Source organism: Giraffa tippelskirchi, chromosome 6 (genome assembly GCF_054371585.1).
Source record: "Giraffa tippelskirchi isolate mGirTip1 chromosome 6, T2T-mGirTip1v1.2.pri, whole genome shotgun sequence".
In the NCBI taxonomy this organism is placed as follows: domain Eukaryota; kingdom Metazoa; phylum Chordata; class Mammalia; order Artiodactyla; family Giraffidae; genus Giraffa; species Giraffa tippelskirchi.
Genome location: NC_137280.1, coordinates 88,859,131 through 88,886,768, shown reverse-complemented (window position 1 = coordinate 88,886,768; position 27,638 = coordinate 88,859,131).

The following is a 27,638-nucleotide window of genomic DNA, read 5'->3' as shown; positions in this document are numbered from 1 at the left end:
GGCCGGATGGTGGCTTCAGGGCTCAGGCTTGCATCCTCTCCCCCGATTAAATAGCAGGCAAGGTGTGTGGGAAGGGAACAGAGGGACGTCGGAGACAGGCAGATAAAGGAGTGGGTGGCTCTTGCCAGCAGCCGGCCTTTCTTTCATCTTCTGCTGTGAGTGTCCAGCTACGGCCCCCCGTGCCCACCTGCCAGGCTCAGCTCCTCTGGATCCCCAGAAACAATGAGAAATAATTTGTCTGAGGAGGGGGTGGGGGAGATCCGATGGAAAAAGGGGAGGAAGATGTGTCTATTTCATTCCAGCTGGCTCCAACTCTCCACCACTGCTCCCTGAGCTAGCCAAATGCATCTTCTAATTTAGTTCATTCTTCTCTTCCCAGCCACTGAAATACTGTCGGAATTCAACCACCCTTCCTCCCTATGAAAAGGAAAAGGGAGAAGTCACGCAAAAGAGAAATGGATGAAGAAAAGAAGAGAAAATATAAAGGAGAAATGATCATAGCCAGAGCTAATAAATATAGCTCTGACTGTATGTCAAGTACTTAGCTGACAACCTGTCATACAGAGTAACACAACTCATCCTTCTCCAAACTGTGAGGTAGGTCCTAGCATTATCCCCATTTTACAGCTGAGAATGGGGAGCCAAAATAAAGCAGGAGACAAGGCAGGGACTTTAAAAAATTATTTTCAAAGGAAGGCATTGATGGATCCCAAGCCCTGGAACACAGGTTAACACAGAGTAGGTGCTCATTCAACAATGCGGAGTGAAGGTTTGGAAGAAATCCTAACCGGCAACATAAAGACAACATCATCATACCTTATAAAGTGGAAAAGAACACATTTCAAAACCATAGGTATGTATTATGCTAATTTTCCTTTAGTACACAAACTGGAAAAATTCTAAAGCACCATTACCATCATTAATAGGTACTATCTTCAGGTGGAAAGTGTTAGTCTCGCAGTCATGTCCAACTCTTTTGTGACCCCCGTGGACTGTAGCCCACCAGGCTCCTCTGTCCATGGAATTCTCCAGGCAAGAATACTGGAGTGGGTTGCCATTCCTTCTCCAGGGGATCTTCCCCACCCAGGGATCGAACCCAGGTCTCTTGCATTGCAGGAGTATTCTTTAGCATCTGAGCCACCGGGGAAGCCCCATCTTGAGGTGGGGGTGGGAGTTAAAGGATAAATTCAGTCATTTCAAAACACTGATTTTTTTTTAATAAGAATTCAGGGCTTCCTGGGTGATCCAATGGATAAGAATCCATCTGCTGATGCAGGAGACACAGGTTTGATCCCTGGTCAGAGAACTAGATCTCACACTCCGCAACTAAAGAACCCGCATGCTGCATCGAAGACCCAGTGTGGCCATATAAATGAAAACAGCTTTTTTAAAAAAGAATTGATATAAGCAAGGCACTCAGACCAGTGTCCAGCACACAGTAAGAACAACAAAAACACTTGCTATTATTGTCATAAGTCAATCAAAAGCAGCAAAGTTTTGTAAAGATGTTTTTAGTTACAATTATAGCTGGGAAAATGACAATTGTCTATAGCAAAGAGTAAGAGCGCAGTGGGGGTTTCCGTGTACTGGAAGTTCAAAGACAGGTAAACTTAACCAATAGTGATAGAATAGAATAATGGGGGGAGAAGGCAATGGCACCCCACTACAGTACTCTTGCCTGGAAAATCCCATGGACGGAGGAGCCTGGTAGGCTGCAGTCCATGGGGTGGCTAAGAGTCGGACATGACTGAGCGACTTCACTTTCACTTCTCACTTTCATGCACTGGAGGAGGAAATGGCAACCCACTCCAGTGTTCTTGCCTGGAGAATCCCAGGGACGAAGGAGCCTGGTGGGCTGCCGTCTATGGGGTCGCACAGAGTCGGACACGACTGAAGCGACTTAGCAGCAGCAGCAGCAGCAGCAGAATAATGGGAGGCAGCCTTGCGGGAGGCAGGGTTGTTCTACATCTGGATCCGAGTGATGTTGGCATTGTTATATACCTTGGTAAAGATTAGAAATATCATATATTAATGCACATATATGGAATCTAGAAAAATGGTCCTGATGAACCTATTTGCAGGGCAGGAATAGAGACACAGACATAGAAGACAGACTTGTGGACACAATGGGGGAAGAAGAGGGTGGGACAAATTGAAAGAGTAGCATTGACATGTATACACTACCACGTGTAAAATAGATTACTAATGGGAAGCTGTGTAACACAGGGAACCCAGCTCGGTATTCTGTGCTGATCAGGAGGGGTGGAATGGGGGGAGAGTGGGAGAGAGGCCCCAGAGGGAGGGCATATATGTATACATATGGCTGATTCACATTGTTATATGGCAGATACTAACACAACATTGTAAAGCAACCATCCTCCAATTAAAGATAAAAAAAGAATTCAAGAAGCTATGAAGTTAAAGTATATATGCTTTGCACATTTCATTTTTTAAAGACTTTTTCAATGCAATAACTAAATAAACCAGTAAGTAAATAATAAATAAGGGTGATGCTCTAGCTGGTTGAGGGCCACTATTGGGAATTATGAGGGGCTAAAGCCCTAGGCTGAACCATGGTCCCAGGTTGCTAGTCTTGAGGAGGGATGAGTTAGTGCATCTTTGTCAGCTCCTTTTGCCATGGCAACAGGATGGCAGAGCACTGAGAGACACTGGCCTCAGCACTTTTTAATCTGAGAGCTTTGAAGAGAGGCTCTGAGTCGGGGGAGGAAAAGGAGAGCATGGAAGAACTGGCTGGCAAGATGCTGGGGTGGTGGAAAAAAATGCTTCCAAGGCAAAAAGGATGAAGAACCAGCTTTTCTGGGCTCTGGATGCAGTGCCTGGCAGGCTGGAGACATTCCCACCCATACCTGCTTCCTCTAGAGAAAAGAGGCATGATGTTTAAGCTTCACCAGCAACTTCCCCTTCCCCCCACAGAAAATGATAATAGAGCTCACTTTAAAAAAATATTTTTAAGCCCTCTAAAGAATATTTAGCCAGAAAGTGTTCCCAAGAAAACTGGGTACAAATACTAGGTCAACCTAACTAAAAAAAAAAAAAAAATGCACGCATATTTTGGGGCTCTGTGACTGTCTGGTTGGCAAGCTTGTATCAGGGCAGGTAATTTAGGATCCAGACATCTAATCCATAGATGTATCATCTAATCAGAAAAAAAAGGCAGATTTCACTTTTCAGGTGCTGTTATACTAAGATTTCAGGGCAGGTAACTTGTTTTGCTCTTGGAAATGAGTCAAAAAGAAAACTTTAGGTTAACTCAGGGAGGAAGACGTGATTATGAACACGATGCTATCCACAAGCAAATTGTGCACTTTACGAAAAAAGGTTGTCACGTTTTCATCCTCCATCAATCACCTTTGCAGAAGAGATTAGTCATATTCACCAATCTCCTAGCATGAAGATGGACTACATTTCCCAGCTACCCTTGTGATTCAGTGTGGTCAAATGACCAGTGAAATGCATTCTGGACCTTAAGGAAAAGGACATCTCTTCCCATTTGGCTGTCACCTTTGGTGAGCCAGCAAATGACAATACCTAGTGGACGATGCTATCTAGGCTTGGGTTCCCCAAAAGGAGACCCTGAGACAAGGATTCAAATGTAAATATTTTTTTGTGAAGTGATCCCAGAAAAAAATATAGCAAGGGAGTAGGAAAGTAAGGCAGAGTAGGGAAGGCAGCCAGTTACCACCATGGGTACCTGAGATTCAATCCTGCTAGAGTGCTAGAAGGCAGCAGAGAACACACACTTCAGAGCCATCCCATGCAAGGAGGAGGGAGTTGTGGTATTTATCCACCAAGCCTCAGTGGTCATTGGTGGGAGTTGCTGCCTGGAGAGGGGAAGTTCTCCAGCACTTCAAGCTTACCTTGCTTGTACACCCAGTGAGCTCCAGCTACCAGAAAAAGTTCTCAGGCAAAGATGCAGGTGCTGTCTGTTGAGAAACGTAATGGCAGGTCCAAAAGTGCCAGGGAGTTATGGGTGAAGCATCAATAGCATCTACTGCAATAGCAGAACTACAGAATAGAAGGAACTTCGCCCCTGAATGATTACCTGGAGCAGAGCCACACCACCAATCCAGTCTATAACAAAAGAGAGGATCAAACTCCTATCCTCTTTAAATCACTGAATTAGTATTGGCCTCTTTGTTACAGCAGCCTTACCTAACCCTATATTAGCCTTCTTTACATTGAGCTTGGGAGCTACAGCTTCAGAAATAAGAGCACCCAACGCTGAGGACCTGTGGTTTCAGGCATTGTTTCAGCAAATTTTCATAAGAACCCTAAGCCAGCTGCTTTTGGACGTCCCACCCATGACATCCCCCCTGGTAAGTTTTGAGGGAGGGAGGACAAACAGAAGTGCTGGGTGGTTAACATCCTCAGAAGTAATTAATGTCCTCAACCAACACCAGATGGGAAGTGGTGGATAAATATTCTAGCTCCATCTCTACTCAAGTGGGTTGACTCTGAAGAGCATGCTCTCTGCTGCCTCATGGAGGTTGCTGTTAGAACAGAGCCCCAGTTCCCACAGTGGTAACTGGTTTGGGGACTTCAGAGCCCGGTGGGCTGCCGTCTATGGGGTCGCACAGAGTCCGACACGACTGATGCGACTTAGTGGCAGCAGCAGCAGCAGCACCATTCACCAGCTAGTTTCTCTCCCCCTTTCTCTCCTAGTGTTTCCTGGGATCACCTTCCACATAAGTATGTGCACTTAATTTTTTTCGATCTTTTTTTTTTTTACTGACAAAGGTCTGTATAGTTAAAGCCATGGTTTTTCCAGTAGTCACTTACGGATGTGAGAGTTCGACCACAAAGAAGGCTGCTGCTACTGCTGCTAAGTTGCTTTAGTCATGTCCGACTCTGTGCGACCCCAAAGATGGCAGCCCACCAGGCTCCTTCGTCCCTGGGATTCTCCAGGCAAGAATATTGGAGTGGGTTGCCATTTCCTTCTCCAGTGCATGAAAGTGAAAATTGAAAGTGAAGTCGCTCAGTCGTGTCTGACTCTTCGCGACCCCATGGGCTGTAGCCTACCAGGCTCCTCCGTCCATGGGGTTTCCCAGGCAAGAGTACTGGAGTGGGGTGCCATTGCCTTCTCCGAAAGAAGGCTGAGCACCACACAATTAATGCTTTTGAACTGTGGTGTTGAAGAGACTCTCGAGAGTCCCTTGGACTGCAAGGAGATCCAACCAGTCAATCCTAAAGGAAATCAACTCTGAATATTCATTGGAAGGACTGATGCTGAAGCTGAAGCTCCAATACTTTGGCCACCTGATGCAAAGAGCCAGCTCATTGGAAAAGACCCTAATGCTGGGAAAGATTGAAGGCAGGAGGAGAAGGGGACAACAGAGGATGAGATGGTTGGATGGCATCACAACTCAATGGACATGAGTTTGAGCAAACTCTGGGAGATGGTGAAGGATAAGGAAACCTGGCATGCTGCAGTCCATGGGGTGGCAGAGTCAGACACAGCTGAGCAACTGAACGACAACATATGACATGTGGAATCTTGTTTCCCCCACCAAGGATCAAACCTGCATCCCTTGCATTGGAAGCACGGAGTCTTAACCACTGGAGAGAAGTCCTGCACTTGAATTCTTATCTCAGGATTTGCCTCCAGAGACCCCAAACTCAGACAGAGGAAGAATTATTATCACCTCCAACTTACAGACCTGGAAACACAAACAGGTCAAGGCCATTCCAGGTGACACAGTAAGGGGGTAACATGGATGAGTGCAAGATTCCACCTTTTAACCACATCACTGTCCAACAAGCTGCACCCCTCCAAGAGGGAGTACTCTTCTTGCAAGCTCATCATGGGGGGGACCAGTCTCACCATCTTTTCCCCCCACAAACTTGGTTACTCTCCAGGCTTTAAATTTCGATTGGACAAATGTTTGCTGAGCACTCACGAAATGGCCACGTACGCACCAAGGCCACTGATAACTGATTTGTGGATTGCTGCTCTTAAATAGCTCAAGGTCTAATTGGGAAGTTAGTGTTTAAAAGAAGAAATCTCCAACTGGGAGGTTATAATCGCAGTTGTTGTTCACCCTCTGGGCTGTTACAATTGTGAAATACATTTATTCCAGTTGATATATAACTACTATTCCTAGTCTCCCTGAGGACCTGCCATCTGCTGTCTGGGAGCTTCCTCCAAGCCCTCCTGGACCTCCCCTTACACCAGCATTTAAAGGGGTGATTTGGGTACCTAAAGGAGACCCAGGGCCCTACACCAGGGTTATGAACTCTGACTGACCCCAGTGCCTGATCTGATTATCATGGAGATGAGTCCTTGGTGGGGAAACTCACGTGTCATCAGCTTTACATGAGCTGGTCAAGTAAGACCTGAGCTAAGTCATTTTGTTTTTATTTTGAACCCAGAAGACAATAGTCTAGAATGCATATGGGATTCTTAGGGAGATGATGAAAATGTTCTGGAATTAGATGTTAGTGATGGCTGGACAACCTTATGAATATTCTAAAAAGGCACTGAATTAAACACTTTAAAGGGGTGGATTTTATGGATGTGAATTCTATCTCAAGAAAGTTGTTTTTTAAACTCAGACTGAGAAAAACAAATACTGTAGGATAGCACTTGTATATGAAATCTAAAAAATAATACAAATGAATGTATATACAAAGCAGAAACAGACTCACAGATATAGAAAACAAACTTGTGTTTACCAAAGGGGAGAAGTAAGAGGGAGGGGCAAAAGAGGTATATAGGATTGCAAATACAAACTATTATGTATAAACTATACATAAACATATATGATATAAACATATGATATATCTGTATAAACATATAGATAAACAATGAGGATATATTGCATAGCACAGGGGCTAATAGCCATTATCTTGTCATAACTTATAATGGAATACAATCTGCAAAAATACTGAAACACTCTGCTGTACACCTGAAACTAATGTAATATTGTAAATCACAATTTAAAAGCTATTATTTAAAAGAAAGAAGGAGGGAGGGAGTTAGGAGGGAAGGGAGAGAATGAGGGAGGGAGGAAGGAAGGAAGAAGAAGTGAAGTGTTAGTCACTCAGTCATGTCCAACTCTTTGTGACCCCATGGACTGTAGCCAGCTAAGCTCATCTGTCCATGGAATTTTCCAGGCAAGAATACTGGAGTGGATTGCCATTCCTTCTCTAGGGGATCTTCCCAACTCAGGGATCGAACCTGGGTCTTCTGCATTGCAGGCAGATTCTTTATTGTCTGAGCCATCAGGGAATCCCTAAAAGGAAAAGTTGTTGTTGTTCAGTTGCCCAGTCATGTCCAGCTCTTTGCAAACCCATGGACCCCCTGGCAACACGCCAAGCCTCCCTGTCCCTCACCATCTCCCAAAGTTTGCCCAAGTTCATGTCCACTGCATTGGTGATGCCATCCAGCCATCTCATCCTCTGACACCCTCTTCTTTTGCCCTCAATCTTACCCAGCATCAGGGTCTTTTCCAATGAGTCAGTTGTTCGCATCAGATGACCAAAATGCTGGAGCTTCAGCTTCAGCATCAATCCTTCTAATGAGTATTCAGGGTTGATTTTCCTTAAGATTGACTGGTTTGGTCTCCTTGCTGTCCAGGGGACTCATAGAAGTCTTCTCCAGCACCACAGTTCAAAGGCATCAATTCTTTGGTGTTCTGCCTTCTTTACGGTCCAGCTCTCATAACCATATGTGACTGGTGTTCTGCCTTCTTTACGGTCCAGCTCTCATAACCATATGTGACCAGTGGGAAAACCAAAGCTTTGACAATACAGACTTTCGTCAGCAGAGTAATGTCTCTGCTTTTTAACATATTGTCTAGGTTTGTCAGCTTTCCTGCCAAGAAGCAATCGTCTTCTGATTTCATGGCTGCAGTCACCATCTGCAGTGATTTTAGAGCCCAAGAAGAAGAAATCTGCCATTACTTCCACCTTTTCCCCTTCTATTTGCCATTAAGTAATGGGACCGGATGCCATGATCTTAGTTTTTTTTTAATATTTAGTTTTAAGCCGGCTCTTTCACTCTCCTCTTTCACCCTCATCAAGAGGCTCTTTAGTTCCTCTTGGCTTTCTGCCATTACAGTGGTATCATCCGCTTGTCTGAGGTTGTTGATGTTTCTCCTGCCTATCTTGATTCCAGCTTGTAACTCATCCAGCCTGGCATTTCTCGTGATGTGCTCAGTGTATAGGTTAAGTAAACAAGGTGACAGCAGACACATGCCCTAGAGCCAGTGATCTGCAACAAGAGAAGCCACCGCACTGAGAAGCCTGTGCACAGCAACTACCCTACTTGCCGCAACTAGAGAAAAAAAGCCCAGGAAGCAATGAAGACACAGCGACCAAAAATAAAATAAAACTTTTAAAAAACACTAAAAAATAAAATGGTGGTATTTTGCTCATGAAGGATTTTTGCATTGATTTTCATGGCTTCAAATACAGCATTAAAATATGTATCTTGAAGACTGAGTTTTTGGATGCCTCTTAAATTCTGCATCCAAAACAAATGCCTCACTTGCCTCCCGTTGATCCAGGCAATCCTTGTCTGGCATTTTCTATGATTTAAAGTTTGTGGCCAGTGGTTCCTCAACCACCTCTGCATATTCTTTCTCTGCCTTTCAAAGAGACATGTTCAGGCTGAGAAAGCTTAAAGAAACTGGTCTTTTTCTTATCTGCCCCTGCTGCCATCCTGGGCTTCACTTTTCCCTTCATCAAGGCTGCTCTTTCTGCATCCCTCATTCCCCCTCAAAGATGTTTTTTTTGAGAGAGAAGCAAAGCAAAATGATTAGAGACTGCAAATCAAAACTACAATGAGGTACCACCTCATGCCGGTCAGAACGGCCATCATTAAAAGTCTACAAATAACAAATGCTGGAGAGGGCATGGAGAAAAGGGAACCTTCCTACACTGTTGGTGGGAATGTAAATGGATGCAGCCACTATGGAGAACAGTATGGAGGTTCCTCAAAAAAATAAAAACAGAGCTACCATATGATCCAGCAATTCCATTCTTGGGCTTTGCTATCCAGACAAAGCTATATTTCAAAAAGATACTTGCATCCCTTGTTCGCTGCAGCACTATTCACAATAGCCAAGACATGGAAACAACCTAAATGTCTATTAACAGTTGAATGGATAAAGAAGATGTGGTACATATATACAATAGAATATTACTCAGCCATAAAAAAGAATGAAATAATGCCATCTGCAGCAACATGGATGAACCTAGAGATAATCATACTAAGTGAATAAGTCAGATACAGAAAGACAAATACCATATGATATCACTTATATGTGAGATCTAAAATATGACACAAATGAACTTACCTTCAAAACAGAAACAGACTCACAGACACAGAGAACAGACTTGGTTGTCAAGGATGAGGGAGTGGGAGAGAGATGGATTGGGAGCTTGAGTTTAGCAGATGCAAACTATTATATATAGGATGGATAAACAAGAGGGTCCTTACTGTGTGGCGCAGGGAACTGTATTCAATATCCTCTGATAAACCATAAAAAAAGAAAGCAAGTGGCAAGACTGATGCCCTCTCTGTCATCTCTCAAGTTGACCCCCTTGGCAATTTCAGCTCTGCCTTGTTCATCTACTTCTTGTATTTGCTTCTGATGTGTGAAAGCCATTCTGAAGAAAGCCTTTATCCTTGGTCATTAGTATGTGGGAATCATGCTACTGGCCGTCTTGAGATGCAATGCTTTGGTGACACTTTGGCCATTTCAAAACACACCAAAATCCTCCTGGCACATCAACTGTGTGAATGCAAGCTTGTTGAAGGCTGCCCGGACTGGATCTCTCTCACCTTTCCACTGACCTTCAGCATCTTCCTAAGAACTGGGAGTCCCTGGTGGCTCTGACGGTAAAGACTCCACCTGTGATGCAGAAGACCCAGGTGCAATTCCTGGGTCAGGAAGATCCCCTGGAGAAGGAAATGGCAACCCACTCCAGTATTCTTGCCTGGAGATTTCCACGGAAAGAGGAAACTGGCGGGCTACAGTCCGTGGGGTAGCAAAGAGTCAGACACAACTGAGTGACTAACACACACGCAAGAACTGGGGGATGGGAAGGAACTGCTGGAGAGGAGGAGAGAGGAGGGAAGCCACTCGGGGGTGTAGACACCATCCAAAGAGGTTATTTTAGAAAGAGCTATTTTATTACCCATTTTTCTGCACAAAGAAGAAATCTCAAATTACAGGGAAGGTTCAAGCTTGACAGATCTCATAGTAGTGACAAGAATAGGAGTAAGAATAAATAGGGGGCTTCCCTGGTGGTTCAGTGGTGAAGAATCCACCTGCCAATGCAGGAGACATGGGTTTGATCCCTGGTCCGGGAAGATCCCACATGCAGTGGAGCAACTAAGCCCGTGCACCACAACTATTGAGCCTGTGCTCCAGAGCCCAGGAATCGCAGCTACTGAAGCCCGCGTGCCCTAGAGCCTGTGCTCCACAAAAAAGAAAGGGCACCGCAATGAGAAGTCCATGTACCGCAACTAGAGAGTAGCCCCTGCTCACTACAACTAGAGAAAAGCCTGCACAGCAATGAAGACCCAGCACAGCCAAAAATAAATAAATAAATAAAAATTTTTAAAAGGATTAAATAGGAAATACTTTCCTAGCGTTATCGACATACCAGGCACTTTACACATATCAACTCACCTTACGAGGCAGATATGATCACCATCCCACCCTACAGATGAGGAAACCAAGGCCCAGAGAGGTGAAGTGACTTGCCCAAAGTCACACCGCTTATAAGTGGCAGAAGCAGAACTTGAACCCAGACCATTTGAGCCAACTGTCCAGTCTCTGAACTACCATGTTACAGCTGCCCCCTGACTATTGTGGCTATAACAGTCTTAATGATTACTCTAATGATAATAACATTAATCACCAGGAATATTCATTACTAATAATTATTAGTTGATTCTAATAGCAGTGTAACACTGCCTCATTTGGAAAGAGTTTATTTACTACACACAAGACACCCAAGCCAGAGTGTTCCCTAGGGTTCTTCTAACAAAACTAGGAGAGAGACCCTCTTGACCCCATTTTTCAGATGTGGCAATGGGTTCACAGAGGCCAGGGACCTTGCTCAAGGCACACAGCCAACCGTCCATCCTGCAGCTGGGCTTGGAGCCACAAAACCCTTGGACCACATCGCAATTGCCCACGAAACAAGAAAGATCATGCAGTATTTTTAATTCTCTGCTCTTCTAATGCACACAGCAGCCTCCTTCTCAGGACAACTGACATTTCCCCTCCTATGGATGTAGCAGCTCTCATTAGAATCTTAGCCTTGGTAAGACACTGATTGAGCCAAGCTGACTCCTTTGGCCATATTTTTAGGTTGTCTCCCACTTGAAAATTCAGAATTTCTGGATCCCTTCAGGGCGGAATCCAGTGCACGTTAATGAACTATCTGGGTCACTCAATCAAAGCACCAGTCAGAGAGACAACAAATGAGCACCTACTGTATGCCAGATGCTCTTCTAGGCTGAGGATACAGCTGTGAACAAAATAAATATCCCTGCCCTCAATGAGCTGATGTTCTAATAAAGACAGAAGGGCTATTGATAAGGCCACAAGTGTGGCCTTATGGGACTTCCCTGGTAGTCCAATGGTGAGGACTCCATGCTCCAATTCAGGGCGTTTCAGGTTCGATCCCAGATCTGGGAACTAAGATCCCACATAGGCACGGGGTGTGGCAAAATAAAAAAAAAACTTTTAAACTGGGTTCTGCAGGAGATAGAGTGATTAAAATCACCATGCCTCAGTTTCCTTATCTGTAAAATGGGGCTGACAAGCCACAGTTGTGGGAAGGATTGGTGATGGAGTGATGCAAAAGGTTTGGCCCCAAAGTCCAAAGGCATGACTACATTCCATGTTAAGGTCCTGGGAGCACTATCTCCCTCCTGCCTCAACACCGACTGGCCTCCAAGGCACTGGGATGCACTGGCTGTCTTTTTATTATTATTATTATTATTATTAGAGTAAAACTGCTTTACAATGTTGTGTTAGTTTCTGCTACAACAAAGCGAATCAGCTATTTGTTGTTCAGTCACAAGTCATGTCTGACTCTTCGTGACCCCATTGACTGCCATATGCTAGGCTTCCCTGTCCCTCACTACCTCCTGAAGATTGCCCAAGTTCATGTCCATTGAATCGATGATGCCATCCAAACATGTCATCCTCTCTCACTTCCTTCTCCTTCTGCCATCAATCTTTCCCAGCATATATCTTCTCCCTCTTGAACCTCCCTCCCACACCTTCATCCTACCCCTCTAGGTCATCACAGAGCACCGAGATATCTTATGTAATGCTGCCTAGGTAGTCCCTCCTCCAGGCTCCTGCCCTGGCTCACCAGCTTTTTGGTTGGTTAAATTTAGCTCGGGTTACTCTGTGCTGAGTAAATTGCCTCACTGCAAAAAAAAGTGGAAGACAATTAAACCTGTTTACAGTGTTTGAAACCCACTCACTAAAATATTTGCAACCATCACAATAATGACTTGGATTTCCATCTTGGTTGTCTCTTGGGAGCTCAGGTTGGTGCAAACCTTCTGTGATACCTGGTACAGAGGTTAAGAGGCTGCACGCTTGCATCAAGCAGGCATGAGTTCGATCCCAGCTCCTGCAACTGACCTGCCCAGCACTAGGGCATTCTGTTTCAATGCACCTGTAAATGGTATTGATGATTTGTGCCTCACTGGAGTTCTGTAAAAGATGAAATGTTGGGGGCTGAGCACAACAGCTGGCAAGTACTGATGACCAATGGGCTACCCAAGTGGCTCAGGGGTAAAGAATCCGCCTGCCAATGCAGGACATGCAGGAGACCTGGGTTTGACCCCTGGGTCAAGAAGATCCTCTGAAGGAGGGAATGGTAACCCACTCCGGTATTCTTGCCTGGGAAATCCCATGGACAGAGGAGCCTAGTGGGTTACACTCCATAGGGTCACAAAGAGTCGGACACGACTGGGTGACCGGGCACACAGGCATGCACTGGAGACCAACAGCTCGGTGGTTACAAGGGAACAAGAACTGGAGTCAGGCTGCTTGGGTTCAAGTATCACGTGTGCCCTGTGTGATCCAGGGCAAGTGACCTCACCCCTCTTTGCCTCAGAGTTCCCATGTGCAAAATGGAGACAATGATCCTACCTAACTCATGGAGTTGTCGTAAGATCTCTTTTTAAAGAAAACATTATTTATTTATTTTTGGCTGTGCTGGTCTTCATAGCTGTGCATAGGCTTCCTCTGCTTGTGGCAAGCGGGGGCTACTCTTTGTTGAGGTGCGAAGGCTTCTCACTGCAGTGGCTTCTCCATAGGCTCTAGGCTCGTGGGCTGAGTAGTTGTGGCATGAGGATTCTAGGGTGCGTGCAATTCAGTAGTTGTGGCACACAGACTAAGTAGTTACAGCTCACAGGCTCCAGAGCTTGGGCTCGGTAGTTACGGCACAGGGCTTAGTTGCTCCAAAGCATGTGAAATCTTCCCAGACCAGGGATCAAACCTGTGTCCCCTGCATTGGCAGGCAGATTCTTGTCCGCTGCACCACCAGGGAAGTCCTAAGACCCTTAAGTTAATCCTTAGAAAACATTTTGGAAATCGGCCACGCTATACAATTCCAGGGGGCATCATTGAGTATTCAGCTTGTATAAAGGGTGATCCAGGACTTGTGCAAAGCAGTAGCAGATAGCTGCTATTGCTAATGCCTTTATCTGCTAGGATGTTGGTTCTGGGAAAAATTGTCAGTGATTACACTGGGTGATTTACACCTGTCACTCACTTTATCCTCCTAGGAACTCTATGAACAGGTATCATCATGATCTCCATTTCACAGATTAGGAAACTGAAGTTCAGAGAGGTTGAGTCATTGGTGCATAATCACATAGCTAGGAGTTGATGGATTAGGAATGCACACTCATGCTCATCTCAAGCAGTGGGTCAGAGCCAAGCCATCTAACTGGTTAATTTAGGTGGATTATGCAGTGGTTTAGTTGCTAAGTCATGTCCGACTCTTGCGACCCCATGGACTGTAGCCAGCAGGCTCCTCTGCCCAGGGGATTCTCCAGGCAAGAATACTGGAGCGGGTTGCCATTTCCTTTTCCAGGGGATCTTCCCAACCCAGGAATTGAACCAGGGTCTCCTTCACTGCAGTCAGATTCTTTACCGACTGAGCTATGAGCAACGCCCTTAGGTGGATTATGGTCAACCATAATTTAAAAAACTAAGATCATGGCATCCAATTCCATCATTTCATGGCAAATAGAAGAGGGAAAAGTGGAAGCAATGACAGACTTTATTTTCTTGGGCTCCAAAATCTCTGCGGACAGTGACTGCAGCCATGAAATTAAAAGATGCTTGTTTTGCCAACAAAGGTCCATATAGTCAAAGCTATGATTTTTCCAGTAGTCATGTACTACCAGAAAGTACATGAGAGCTGGACCATAAAGGCTGAGCACCAAAAAATGATGCTTTCGAATTGTGCTGGGGAAGACTCTTGAGAGTCCCTTGGACTGCAAAGAGATCAAACCAGTCAGTCCTAAAGGAAATCAACTCTGAATATTCATTGGAAGAATTGATGCTGAAGCTGGAACTACAGTACTTTAGTCACTTGATGCAAAGAGCTGACTCACTGGAAAAGACCCTGATGCTGGGAAAGATTGAGGACAAAAGGAGAAAGGGGTGGCAGAGGATGAGATGGTTAGATGGCACCACTGACTCAATGGACATGAATTTGAGCAAACTCTGGGAGATAGTGGAGGACAGAGGAGCCCCCCATGCTACAGCTCATGGAGCTTCAAAGCGTTGGACACAACTTAGTGACTGAATGACAACAACAATAGTCAACCCTAGTCTCATTGTTAGCAATTGGTTTATGGACGGGTGATAGGGGACAGCAAGGATCAAAATGATCCAAGGCAAGATTTACAGGGCAGGAGGAGGCTCTGGTAAGGAAGCTTCTTGTTCTAAAGAGAGCATCCCAGGAAGCATTCTTTCCTTCTTCCTATATGTAAGCAAGGACCATGTTACCTGGGATAACAACCATTGTGCAAACCTGAGAGTAGCCAGCCTGGAAACAAAACCAACTCTCAAGGAAGGTGAATGCTGAAAGAATAGCAGGCAGAGAAAGCTGGATCCTTGATCAAACTCTGCCTGAAGCCCACATCCCACTAGACCTGTGGCTATGAGAGCCAACAAAACACAATAATAAATATGGGGTTTCCTTCTGGGGTGATGAAAATATCTTGTGATGGCTTCACAGCATTGTGAAGGTACTAAATGCCACTGAATTGCATATTTTTAAGTGACTAGTGGTTCATTTTATATTATATGAATTACACTTCAGTTAAAAAAATGTGAGTTGAGTTTTCTGTTACTTACAGCCATAACTTTGTAACCGTGACCCCAAAGTTGTGAGTTTTCCACTCTCCTACCCTGAATCCTATGGACACTATTTCCTGTGTCCATATTTCTCAGACTTGTTTGCATTACCAACCTGCAGACTCCGTCTTCCTTATGCTAGCCCATATTCATCTTGTCTTTTATTAGCAAATCTCTACCTAAAATTCCAGATAGAATTCTTTCTTCAAAAAAATTTAAGAAGAGGGTGGGATGAATTGAGAGAGTAGCATGGACATATATACACAACCGTGAGTAAAATAGATAGGTTGTGGGAACCTGCTGTATAGCACAGGGAGCTCAGCTTGGTGCTCTCTGATGACCTAGAGGGGTGGAGTGTGGAGGGAGATACGAGAGGAAGGGGGATGTATGTACACATATAGCTGATTCATGTTGTTGTATAGCAGAAACTAAGCAACACTGTAAAGCAATTTTGTGCTGTGTGCTGTGCTTAGTCGTTCAGTCATGTCTGACTCTTTGCGACCCCATGGACTACTGCCTGCCAGGCTCCTCTGTCCATGGGGATTCTCCAGGCAAGAATACTGGAGTGGGTTGCCATGCCCTCCTCCAAAGGATCTTCCCAACCCAGGGATTGAACCCAGGTCTCCCACATTGCAAGCAGATTCTTTACCACATCTGAGCCAATTATACTCCAAATTAAAAAAAAAAAAATTTAAGACTTACATTCCTGGGAAGAAGCTGTGATTTCACTCATTTAATCAGCCTGCTTTTATTATGCAATTACTATATACTTTGCACTGCCAAGGCAATATGAGGGATTCAAAAGAAGTTCCACGAAAGTTCTCATTCTTTATTCATCTATCCACTCATTCATTCAGAGATAGTGCTGAATACCTACTGACTCCTGGCACAGTTCTAGATGCTGAGAGACAGCAAACAGATTAAAGTCCTACCTAGGGAAGGCTGATGTTCTGGAATGTAAGTGGAGAGAAACAAACAATAAGCAGGGTAAATAAGTAAAGTGTATAATATGTTAGATTGGGCAAACTGTTCGAAATTTTCAGGACTTCCCTAGTGGTCCAATGGCTAAGACTCTGTGTTCCCAAAGCAGAGAGCCCCAGTTCAAACCCTGATCAGAGAACTAGATCCCACGCCACAACTAAAGATTCCTCATGCCATAGCTAGAAGACCCCACAAAGAAGGTTGAAGATCCTGTGTGCCACAACTGAGAACCGGGGCAGCCAAACGAATAAATAAATGAATAAAAATAAATATTAAAAAAAAGAACTCTTCAACCTTCAAAAAGAGAGAGAGGAAAGAAAAGAGTTTCAAAGAAATGGGGCATAGGAAAAGTGCGTGGGCTCCTATTATAGACAAAGTAGCCAGAAAGGCCTCACTAGAAAGGTGACATCTGAGGACAGCCTTGAAGGTGAGGGAGGAGCCATGAGAATATCTAGGGGAAAAGCATTTCAATAAGAGGGAATAGAAAGTTCAAAGTCCCAACATTCAAGAAGTTCTTGGTCTCCATAGTAAATGTCTTTTAGAGCCACCATAACAGATTACCACAGACAGGGCAACTTACACAACAGAAATGTATTTCCTTACAGTTCAGGAGGCTGGAAGCCTGAGATCAGTATGTCTGAGGCCTTTCTCCTTGGCTTGCTGCTGGTAGCTTCTCCCTGTGTCTTCATGATCATCTTACTCCTGAGCATGTGTGTCCTAAGCCCCTCTTCGTATAAGGATTCCAGTCAGGCTGGGGTAGGACCCACCCTAATGACTTCATTTTACATTAATCGCCTCTTTCAAGGCCCCATCTCCAAATTCAGCCATGCTCTGAAGTTCTATGGGTTAGAAGTTCAGCATGTAAATTTGGGGGGACATGATTCAGCCCCTAATAGTGAAATAGGACTAACCTATGAAACAGTCGCAAAAAAATCCACAGCAAACAACCAGGTGTTAAACAGTGATGGAGGGACTGTAAATGTTATGACCATGAAAAGGAGGCTTCACCCAACCTAAATATCCATTGACAGGAATGGATAAAGAAGATGTGGTACGTATATACAGTGGAATATTACTCAGCCATAAAAAAGAATGAAATGATGCCATCTGAAGAAACATGGATGGATCTAGAGATGATCATATCAAGCTAAGTAAGTCAGACAGGGAAAGATAAATACCATATGATATCACTTATATGAGGAATCTAAAGTTCGATACAAATGAGCTTATCTATGAACCAGAAACAGACATAGAGAACAGAGTTGTGTTTGTGGGGGCAGAGGGAGGGATAAACAGCAGATACACACTTCTATATATAAAATAGATAAACGGCAAGGTCCTACTGTGTAGCATAGAGAACTATATTCAATGAAAGGAAAAGAAAAGTGAAAGTCGTTCAGTCGTGTCTGACTCTTGGTGACCCCATGGGGTATACAGTCCATGGAATTCTCCAGGCCAGAATACTGAGTGGGTAGCTGTTCCCTTCTCCAGCGGATCTTCCTGACCCAGGAATTGAGCCAGGATCTCCTGCATTACAGATGAATTCTTTACCAGCTGAGCTACCAGTTCAGTTCAGTTCACTTCACTTCAGTCACTCAGTCGTGTCTGACTCTTTGCGACTCCATGGACTGCAGCACACCAGGCCTCCCCGTCCATCACCAACTCCCGGAGTTTACTCAAACTGATGTCCATTAAGTCAGTGATGCCATCCAACCATCTCATCCTCCATCGTCCCCTTCTCCTCTCGCCTTCAATCTTTCCCAGCATCAGGGTCTTTTCCAATGAGTCAGTTATTTGCATCAGGTGGCCAAAGTATTGGAGTTTCAGCTTCAACATCAGTCCTTCCAATGAATATTCAGGACTGATTTCCTTTAGGATGGACTGGTTGGATCTCCTTGCAGTCCAAGGGACTCTCAAAAGTTGTCTCCAACACCACAGTTCAAAAGCATCAATTCTTCGGTGCTCAGCTTTCTTTATAGTCCAACTCTCACATCCATACATGCCTACTGGAAAAACCATAGCCTTGACAAGATGGACCTTTGTTGGCAAAGTAATGTCTCTGCTTTTTAACATGCTGTCTAGTTTGGTCATAACTTTTCTTCCAAAAAGTAAGTGTCTTTTAATTTCATGGCTGCAGTCACCATCTGCAGTGATTTTGAAGCCCCCCAAAATAAAGTCTCTCACTGTTTCCCCATCTATTTGCCATCAAGTGATGGGACCAGATGTCACGATCTTAGTTTTCTGAATGTTGAGCTTTAAGCCAACTTTTTCACTCTCCTCTCTTTCATCAAGAGGCTCTTTAGTTCTTCTTCACTTTCTGCCATAAGGGTGGTATCATCTGCATATCTGAGGTTACTGATATTTCTCCAAGCAATCCTGATTCCAGCTTGTGCTTCCTCCAGCCCAGCATTTCTCATGATGTACTCTGCATATAAGTTAAATAAGCAGGGTGACAATATACAGCCTTGACGTACTCCTTCCCCCATTTGGAACCAGTCTGTTGTTTCATGTCCAGTTCTAACTGTTGCTTCCTGACCTGCATACAGATTTCTCAAGAGGCAGGTCAGGTGGTCTGGTATTCCCATCAGGGAAGCCCTATATTCAATATCCTGTAATAAACCATAATAGAAAAGAATATGAAAAAGAATATACATATATATTTATAACTGAATCACTTTGCTGTACCAGAAACCAACACAACGTTGTGAATCAACTATACTTCAATTTTCGAAAAAGGAGGCTTCACTGAAACTGCTTTGTAAACACTGATAGGATTTGGAAAGGAATCAGAAGTGAAGAGAAGGGACTTCCCTGATGGTCCAGTGGTAAAGATTTCAACTTCCAATGCAGGGAGTGGGGGGTTCAATCCCTGGTCTGGAAGCTAAGATCCCACAGGCCTCCTGGCCAAAATACCAGGACATAAACAACAGAAGCAATATCACAATAAATTCAATAAAGACTTGAAAAATGGTCCACATAAAACAAAAATCTTAGGAAGAAAAAGAAGCAAAAGGAAGAATGCAGTCATGATAGTAAAGGAGAAACCAGGATGCAATATCTAGGTAATTCACAAATGCTATGATCAAAGGATTGCCCGATTTCACCGCTATAACAAACAATTCCAAGTCCCAGGGACTTAACAAAACAAGTGCTTTCCCCCTGCTTCATTTCCAACAGGGGAGACAGGAGGTTGTATTTGGATCCAGGGTGACAGAAGTTCCATCTCATCACAGCAGGAAAAAGGGAATGTGGCATATCACATACTGGCTTTTAAAACTCCCACCCAGAAATGACTCAAGTCACTTTCACTTACGTCTTATTGACCAGAGCAAGTCATGTGGTCATACCTATCCTCCACATAGAAGAATCAGAGGACCGGAAATAGCACCAGTGATAATATTCAGTGAATATCACGAGTGATAAATATCACCAATAACTAGGTTGGTCATAACTTCCCTAATTGCTCTTCCCATCAGACTGTAAACTCCTCATGAGTAAGAACCTCATTCAAGTTGACTTTGCATAGTTAGGTGCTCAATAAATGGTAACAATTGTTATTGAACCCGCATACCAATGTCTGGAACAACATAGGAGCAGAGTAAATGTCTGATAATAAATCAAATGGGAAGGTTTGGCAGCATGAAAGTGTAGCATACTGAAAAAGTACAAATGATAAATGGATGCAGGAGGCAGAAGCTTGAGAAAATAGTGAAGAGACTGGTCCATTCACTGGCACAGAAATTATGAAGAACAGAACTTGGTGTTGGAAGTGAGGTTCTTCGATACCCATCAATGGTGGATGAGCAAGACATTTCAAAGCAAGAATGGAAAGTGCTTGATGACACATTGATTACCAAAACTGAAAGCAAGAGATGAGTCAAAACATGACTCCTACATCCTGATGCTCAGTGATTAGGAGAATGAACGTACAGCTCACTCAACTCCGTCTCCATTCACATGAGTCAATCATCTGGTTTTCAGCCATTGCTCACCTGGAAATCCCCCACTTGGCCAATACTTGACTTCTTCCCAGTCTCTCTACTTGTCTCTTTGTTGGATCTGACACTGAGGACCCCATTCTCCTCGAAACACTACCTCCCCTTGCTTTTTATGATCTGATCATGATCTCTTTAGCTGGTTCTTGTAGGTAGCTTCTATGATCTTTCTTGTTCTGTTCTTGAGTTGATTTCCTGATTTGGGTCTTGACTGTGGAGTCCTTTAGAAAGCTGTGACTAAAGAAGATGGGGTACCTATACACAATGAAATATTATTTAGCCATAAAAAAGGAAATGATGCCATTTGCAGTGAAACTGGACCTAGAGATTATCATCCCAAGTGAAGTAAGTCAGAGAAACAAATATCATATGATATTGCTTATATGTGGAATCTTAAAAAAAAAGAGTAAAATGAGCTTATTTACAAAACATAAATAGAGTCACAGATGTTGAAAACAATCTTATGGTTACTACGGGGAAGAGGAAAGGATAAACTTGGAGATTGGGACTGACATATACACACTACTGTATAAAAAATAGATAAATAATAAGGACCTATTGTATAGAACAGATAACTCTACTCAATACTCTGTAATGACCTATATGGGGAAAAAAATCTAAAAAAGAGTAGATATAGGTATATGTATAATGGATTCATTTTGCTGTACACCTGAAACTAACATAATTCTGTAAATCAACTGTACTCCTATAAAAAAATTTTTAATAAAAATAAATTTAAAAAGCTGTGACTAATTTCTCAATTATACCTCTCTTAAAGCATTTACTTCACTGGAACAGTCACACAGTGTGTGGCACAGTCAAAAAAAAAGAAAAGAATGCTTAAAAAAAAAAGATCCTGTCCTAATCACATTTCACCCCATCACCCTGTTTTATTGTCACTTATCACTTTCTAAAATTATTCCATTATCTATTTACTTACATATCATCTGTCTCCCCTTAGAGAATTTAAACCCCATCAGTCGAGTCCTTGTCTGATTTGTTCTCTATCTCAAAGTATCCAATGAATATGTGTTGAATGAATGATTAATTAATAAACATCCACTTCCATTCCTTTTAATAATAATGGCTATGTCTATAGAGTACTTACTGGGGACTTCCCTGGCGGCTCAGTGGTAAAGAATACGCCTGCCAATGCAGGAGACACAGGAGATGCAAGTTTGATCCCTGGGTTGGGAAGATCCCATGGAGGAGAAAATGGCAACCCACTCCAATATTCTTGCCTGAAGAATCCCATTGACAGAGGAGCCTGGTGGGCTACAGTCCATGGGTCACAAAAAGTCAGACACGACTGAGTGACTGAGCATGTACATGTAGTACTTACTATGTGCCAAGAACTTACAGTACTTGTGTGCCAAATGCTTTGCATGTGTGAATTCACTCATTTGATGCTGTACTACCTCTAGAAGGTAGGTGGTGCAATTATCACCCCATTTTACAGTTGGATAAACTGAGGCACAAGAGGTTGAGCCAGTAATGCATATACAAGCCAATGGAGTCTAGATTTGGTACCAGAAGTGGAGTGCTGTTGAACACACTATGATTATAAAGCTGATAAGAAATTGGGTCAGGATTTGAACCCAGGCATTCAGGCCCAAGCCCACAGGTTTAACCACTATGCTCTCTCCTGTAATTTCTAATAGGTTGCTGGGAAACTCCACCATAATCTTCCCCAGAGTTCCCTCTGAACCTACCTCTTCCTTCACTTCCAAGATGAAGTGGTACTGAACTTGTTTTCAATTCAAGGAGTCTGTGACTTTGGTTGGGAAAAAAAAGTGACATCTTAATTTTCACTACCTCTAGCTGAAACTATGAATGGGGGTAACAAATTACAGTCGTATTAACAGTGTTAGCAGCACCTGTGACTTTGTCATAGACAGAAAGTGTCTTTTTATGTTGCATTACAATCATTGTAGGTATCTTAAAATATCATCGCTTCTCATCACTACTTGAAATTGTTGGGCCTGTCTTGTTTCTCATGGGTTATTAAAGAAGCACATTAGTTACATATGCAAATCCACCACTTAAAGATATTTTGATACTGAATTTTCAATATAATTGGTCTTATTTGTGTTTGACTTGGTGCATTTACAAACAGTTCTGGGGACTTCCCTGATGGTCCAGTGGTTAAGACCCTGCGCTTTCACTGCACAGGGTCAAGGGATTGATCCCCGGATAGGGAACCACGATCCTAGATGCTGCATGGCATGGCAGGAAAAAAAAAATCCACAATTCTGGGAAAGGATTCCTGGGCTTCGATGGACTCCAAAGGGCTCCGTCGTGTCCGACTCTTTGCGACCCCTTGGACTATACAGTCCATGGAACTGTCCAGGCCAGAATACTGGAGTGGGTAGCCTTTCCCTTCTCCAGGGGATCTTCCCAACCCAGGGATAGAACCCAGGTCTCCCACATTGCAGGTGGATTCTTTACCAGCTGAGACAAGCTGCTGCTGCCGCTAAGTCACGTCAGTCGTGTCCGAGTCTGTGCAACCCCATAGATGGCAGCCCACCAGGCTCTGCTGTCCCTGGGATTCTCCAGGCAAGAATACTGGAGTGGGTTGCCATTTCCTTCTCCAGTGCATGAAAGTGAAAAGTGAAAGTGAAGTTGCTCAGTCGTGTCTGACTCTTTGAGACCCCATGGGCTGTAGCCCACCAGAGGGGAGCCCCTACAGGGCTCCATGACTCAGCAAATGTGAAGGATCTCTGCCCTAGTCAATGATGTTGATTCTCCATCTGAAATGTTTCTGAGTTTTTCCAATCTTTGTTCTCCACACTACTGTCCCAGTTCAAATTTGCCTTATCTTCATTGCCACATGGCATCTCCTCCTTCCAGGTCTCCCTCTGGCTCACTTTGCCTTCCAGTTTTAGGAACCCTTCAGAAATTAATAACTAGTATCTAGAGTACTAGGTTTTATGGCAGATGCTAAAGAGAGCTCACAAAAAGACCAAGCTTCCTTGGTCTACCTACATCTTAAGATATAAATATAAGAACAAATCAGGAGATTACACATAAAGATGGAATTTTTGCCTCTTCTCATAAAATCAGAAGATTTAGCCACACTGAGCCATATTCCCATCTGGCATCAACCAGCTTCTATTGAATAACAACCTGTATCCTTGGGGAAGGGGAGAAGGGGCGGGGCTGGAGCTTTCCAATTGGCCACAGGCCTCCCCATTCCCTGTTGTCTGGGATGCAAGTTGAGAATTCACTGAAATGTATCACCTTAAATCAAGCCTGCTCCAATCATCTGTTACTTGACAACTAAGTTTGGCAATGCTGGTTTACAAAGTATTTTACAAATACTTCCTTATTTGATCCTTATAAAAGCCCCATAGGGCTTCCCAGGTGGCGCTAGCGGTAAAGAACCTGCCTGTCAATGTAGGAGATGTTGAGATGCAGGTTCAATCCCTGAGTCGGGAAGATCCCCTGGAGGACAAAATGGCAACCCACTCCAGTATTCTGGCTTGGAAAATTCCATGAAGAGAAGAACCTGGCACGCTACAGTCTATGGGGCCACAAAGAGTTGGACACGACTGAACACATTTCATTACATTAAAAGCCCCGTAGGATGGAGAGAGTAGCATGGAAACATATACACTAACATATGTAAGTTAGATAGCCAGTGGAAATTTGCTGTATGACTCTCTCTTTTTTTTTTTTTTTTAATTTTATTTTTTTTTTATAAATTTATTTATTTCTCTCTTTCAACATGGAACATCTTTCTCTCTGTTACAGAAAGCTGTGGTCTCCTGCCTCAGAAGCGACAAAAAAGCTTTGAAGTCAACACCTTCCTTTTCTCTTAGGAAATCCTGAACTCACGGAAGAAATTACATTAGCTGTGCCCAAGGGTCCTCAGATGCCTTGAAGCGTCAGCAAGTGGAAGACCTGGAGGTTGGGGGATTCCCCATGTACAAAAAGTTCCCCAAGAGCGGAAGGATGCATGCAGTATCCAGGGTGGCTAGACCCTCATGAAAAGTTCTAGGCAACCCCAAAGATTCCTAGGTCCTCAACTTGTCTCAGAAGCCATTGAATCTCCAACTTGAAGGAACCCTACATTCTGGGACTTGGGAAGGTCTCAATGGTAACCAATGAGGACTGATGATTCAAGGGGCTTCTGGATGCTTTGATACTGCCCCAAGATACCCATGCCCCAAGAGGGAAAAATGATGACTGAGGTTATAATATGAGTGTGTGTGTGTGTGTTAGTGGCTCAGTTATGTCTGACTCTTTGTGACCCCATGGACTGTAGGCTGCCAGGCTCTTCTGTCCATGAAATTCTCCAGGCAAGAATACTGGAGTGGGCTGCCATTCCCTTCTCCAGGGGATGTTCCTGATCCAGGGACTGAATCCGAGTCTCCTTCATTATAGGCAGATTCTTACCATCTGAGCCACCAAGGAAGGCCAAGGTTCAGTTCAGTTCAGTTTAGTTGCTCAGTCATGTCTGACTCTTTGCAACCCCATGAACCACAGCACGCCAGGACTCCCTGTGCATCACCAATTCCCGGAGTCTACCCAAACCCATGTCCATCGAGTCGGTGATGCCATCCAGCCATCTCATCCTCTGTCATCCCCTTCTCCTCCTGCCCCCAATCCTTCCCAGCATTAGGGTCTTTTCCAATGAGTCAGCTCTTCGCATGAGGTGGCCAAAGTATTGGAGTTTCAGCTTCAATATCAGTCCTTCCAATGAACACCCAGGACTGATCTCCTTTAGGATGGACTGGTTGGATCTCCTTGCAGTCCAAGGGACTCTCAAGAATCTTCTCCAACACCACAGTTCAAAAGCCAAGGTTATATTACCTATATCCAAAAATGAAAAAAAAATAATACTGCAGAAGGGAGCTTCTAAGATGGCACCAGTGGGCTCCACCTCCTTGTACTCACAGCTCTGCATAGTTCTCTTTCCTGAGGAAGTTGTTTCTGACCAATAGAATATCTCAGCACTGACAAGATGCCACTTCATTGAAGTTGAGTTGATTTACATTGTTGTGCCATCTGCTGTACAGCAAAGTGACTCAGTTTTACACATGTAGACTGAGGACTAACACACACTTTATACATTCTTTAATATTCTTTTCCATTATGCTTTATCCCAGGAGACTGGATATAATTCCCTGTACTATACAGTAGAACTTTGTTGTTTATCCATTCTCAAGGTAATAGCTTGCATCTACCAACCCCAAGTTCCCAGTCCATCCCTCTCCCTACCCCATCCCCTTGGCAACCACACATCTGATCTCTATATCTGTGGGTCTGTTTCTGTTCTGTAGGTAAGTTCATTTGTGCCATATTTTAGATTCCACATATAAGTGATATCATATGGTATTTGTCTTTCTCTGTCTGACTTACTTTACTTAGTATGATAATATCTAATTGCATATGTGTTCCTGCAAATGGCATTGTTTTGTTCTTTTTTGTGGCTGAGCAGTATTCCATTGTGTGCTTCCCTAGTGGTTCAGACAGTAAAAGAATCTGCCTGCAATGAGGGAGACCTGGGTTCGATCCCTGGGTCAGGAAGATCCCCTGGAGAAAGAAATGACAACCCACTCCAGTATTACCTGCCTGGAGAATTCCATGGACAGAAGACCCTAGCAGGCTACAGTCCATGGGGTCACAAAGAGTCAGAGACAACTGAGTGATTAACACAAGACAACAACAGTATTCCATTGTATCCATGTATTAAAAAGATGTCACTTTTGTAATTAGGCTGCAAAACATTCCAGGTTCTGTCTTGCTAACAGACTCTTTATATTGACTTTGACAAAGCAAGCTGCCATATTGGGAGGAGCCAAGGGTGGCCTCTGTCCAACAATTAGGAACTGAGGCCCTTAGTTCAACAGTTTGCAAGGACTGAACATTGCCAACAACCAGGTGTGGCTTGAAGGCAGACCTTTCCCCAGACAAGCCTTTGAATGAGACCCAACTCTGTCCAACACCCTAATTATAGCCTTGTGAGTGATCCAGAAGCAGAGGGTCCAGTGAAGTAACATGGAGATCTCTGACCCATAAGAACTGTAAAATAATAAACATGTGTTATTTAAAGCCACTAAAGAGACTTTCCTGGTGGTCCAGTGGTTAAGACTCTGCACGTCTATGGCACAGGGCACAGGTTCGATCTCTGGTCAGGGAACTAAGATCCTGCATGCCACATGGTGTGGCCACACACAAAAAAGATGACTAAGTTTGTGGGAATTTGTTACATAGTTTATGGCCATTTTTTACCCAGCACTAGATAACTGACACAAACATCAGCACTTAAATGATGATAACTACAGAGCAGGTCCCATTCTAAGACCTGTCCATGAATTAATTCATTTGAGCTTCACCCCAACCATATGGGGAAACTGAAGCACAGAGAGGCTAGAGGACTTCCCCAGCAGGTCAAGGTCACAGCCAGGATTGGAATCAGCACCACCCTCTCTCCAAACATGAAGGCACTTTCATGCGTTCCTGAGTTTGCAAACCCACCTTCTACCTATTCCAGATACCCCGTTGCTCAGACAAAAAAAAAAAAAAACCTAAAAATATAGAGATAGGCAAGCAGGTCAAATGCACTATGGAGAAATTCAAAATCCTTAATGACCAGCAAGAGACACCATCCCTGGAGTGTGGATTACCAGGAGGCACAGGAGAACCCAGGAAGGGACGTGGCTGGAGGTGGAACTGACTCGGGGGCTCCAGGCAATAGCTATTTACTAACCAGTATGGAAATAAGCTAATATTTGAACAATCAGCCGTACAAGTGTCTCCCAGCTGAACATCTCTACTGAATACACAAAGAGGAGATAACGGAAGCCAAAAGAGTAAGAATCCAAGCCATGAATCGGAGGAGAATAATTTCACGTTGAGGAATGGATTAGACACCAGGATTTTTTTTTATCCCCCCAACAGATTTTTAATTTGCTAGTTGTGTGTAAACCCAGGAGCCTCCTGTGAATGTATCATGAGCAAAGTGAAGAGTGATGACCCACCCCTTGGTTCTCAAGCATAACAACCAGTGAGAATCACCTGGAAACTTTCAAAGTGCCCATGCTTGGACTCCACTCCAGAGAGAGATTTAATGGGGGTACCTACCACCTGGGTGTTGGGAATTTTTAAAAACATTTCAGGTAACCATTTTTTTATTTTTATTTTTTATTTAGGGCTTCCCAGGGGGATTTCCCAGCTGGCTCAGTGGTGAAGAATCTGCCTACCAATGCAGGAGACGTGGATTCGATCCCTGGTTTGGAAAGATTCCCTTGGAGAAGGGAATGGCAACCCACTCCAGTAT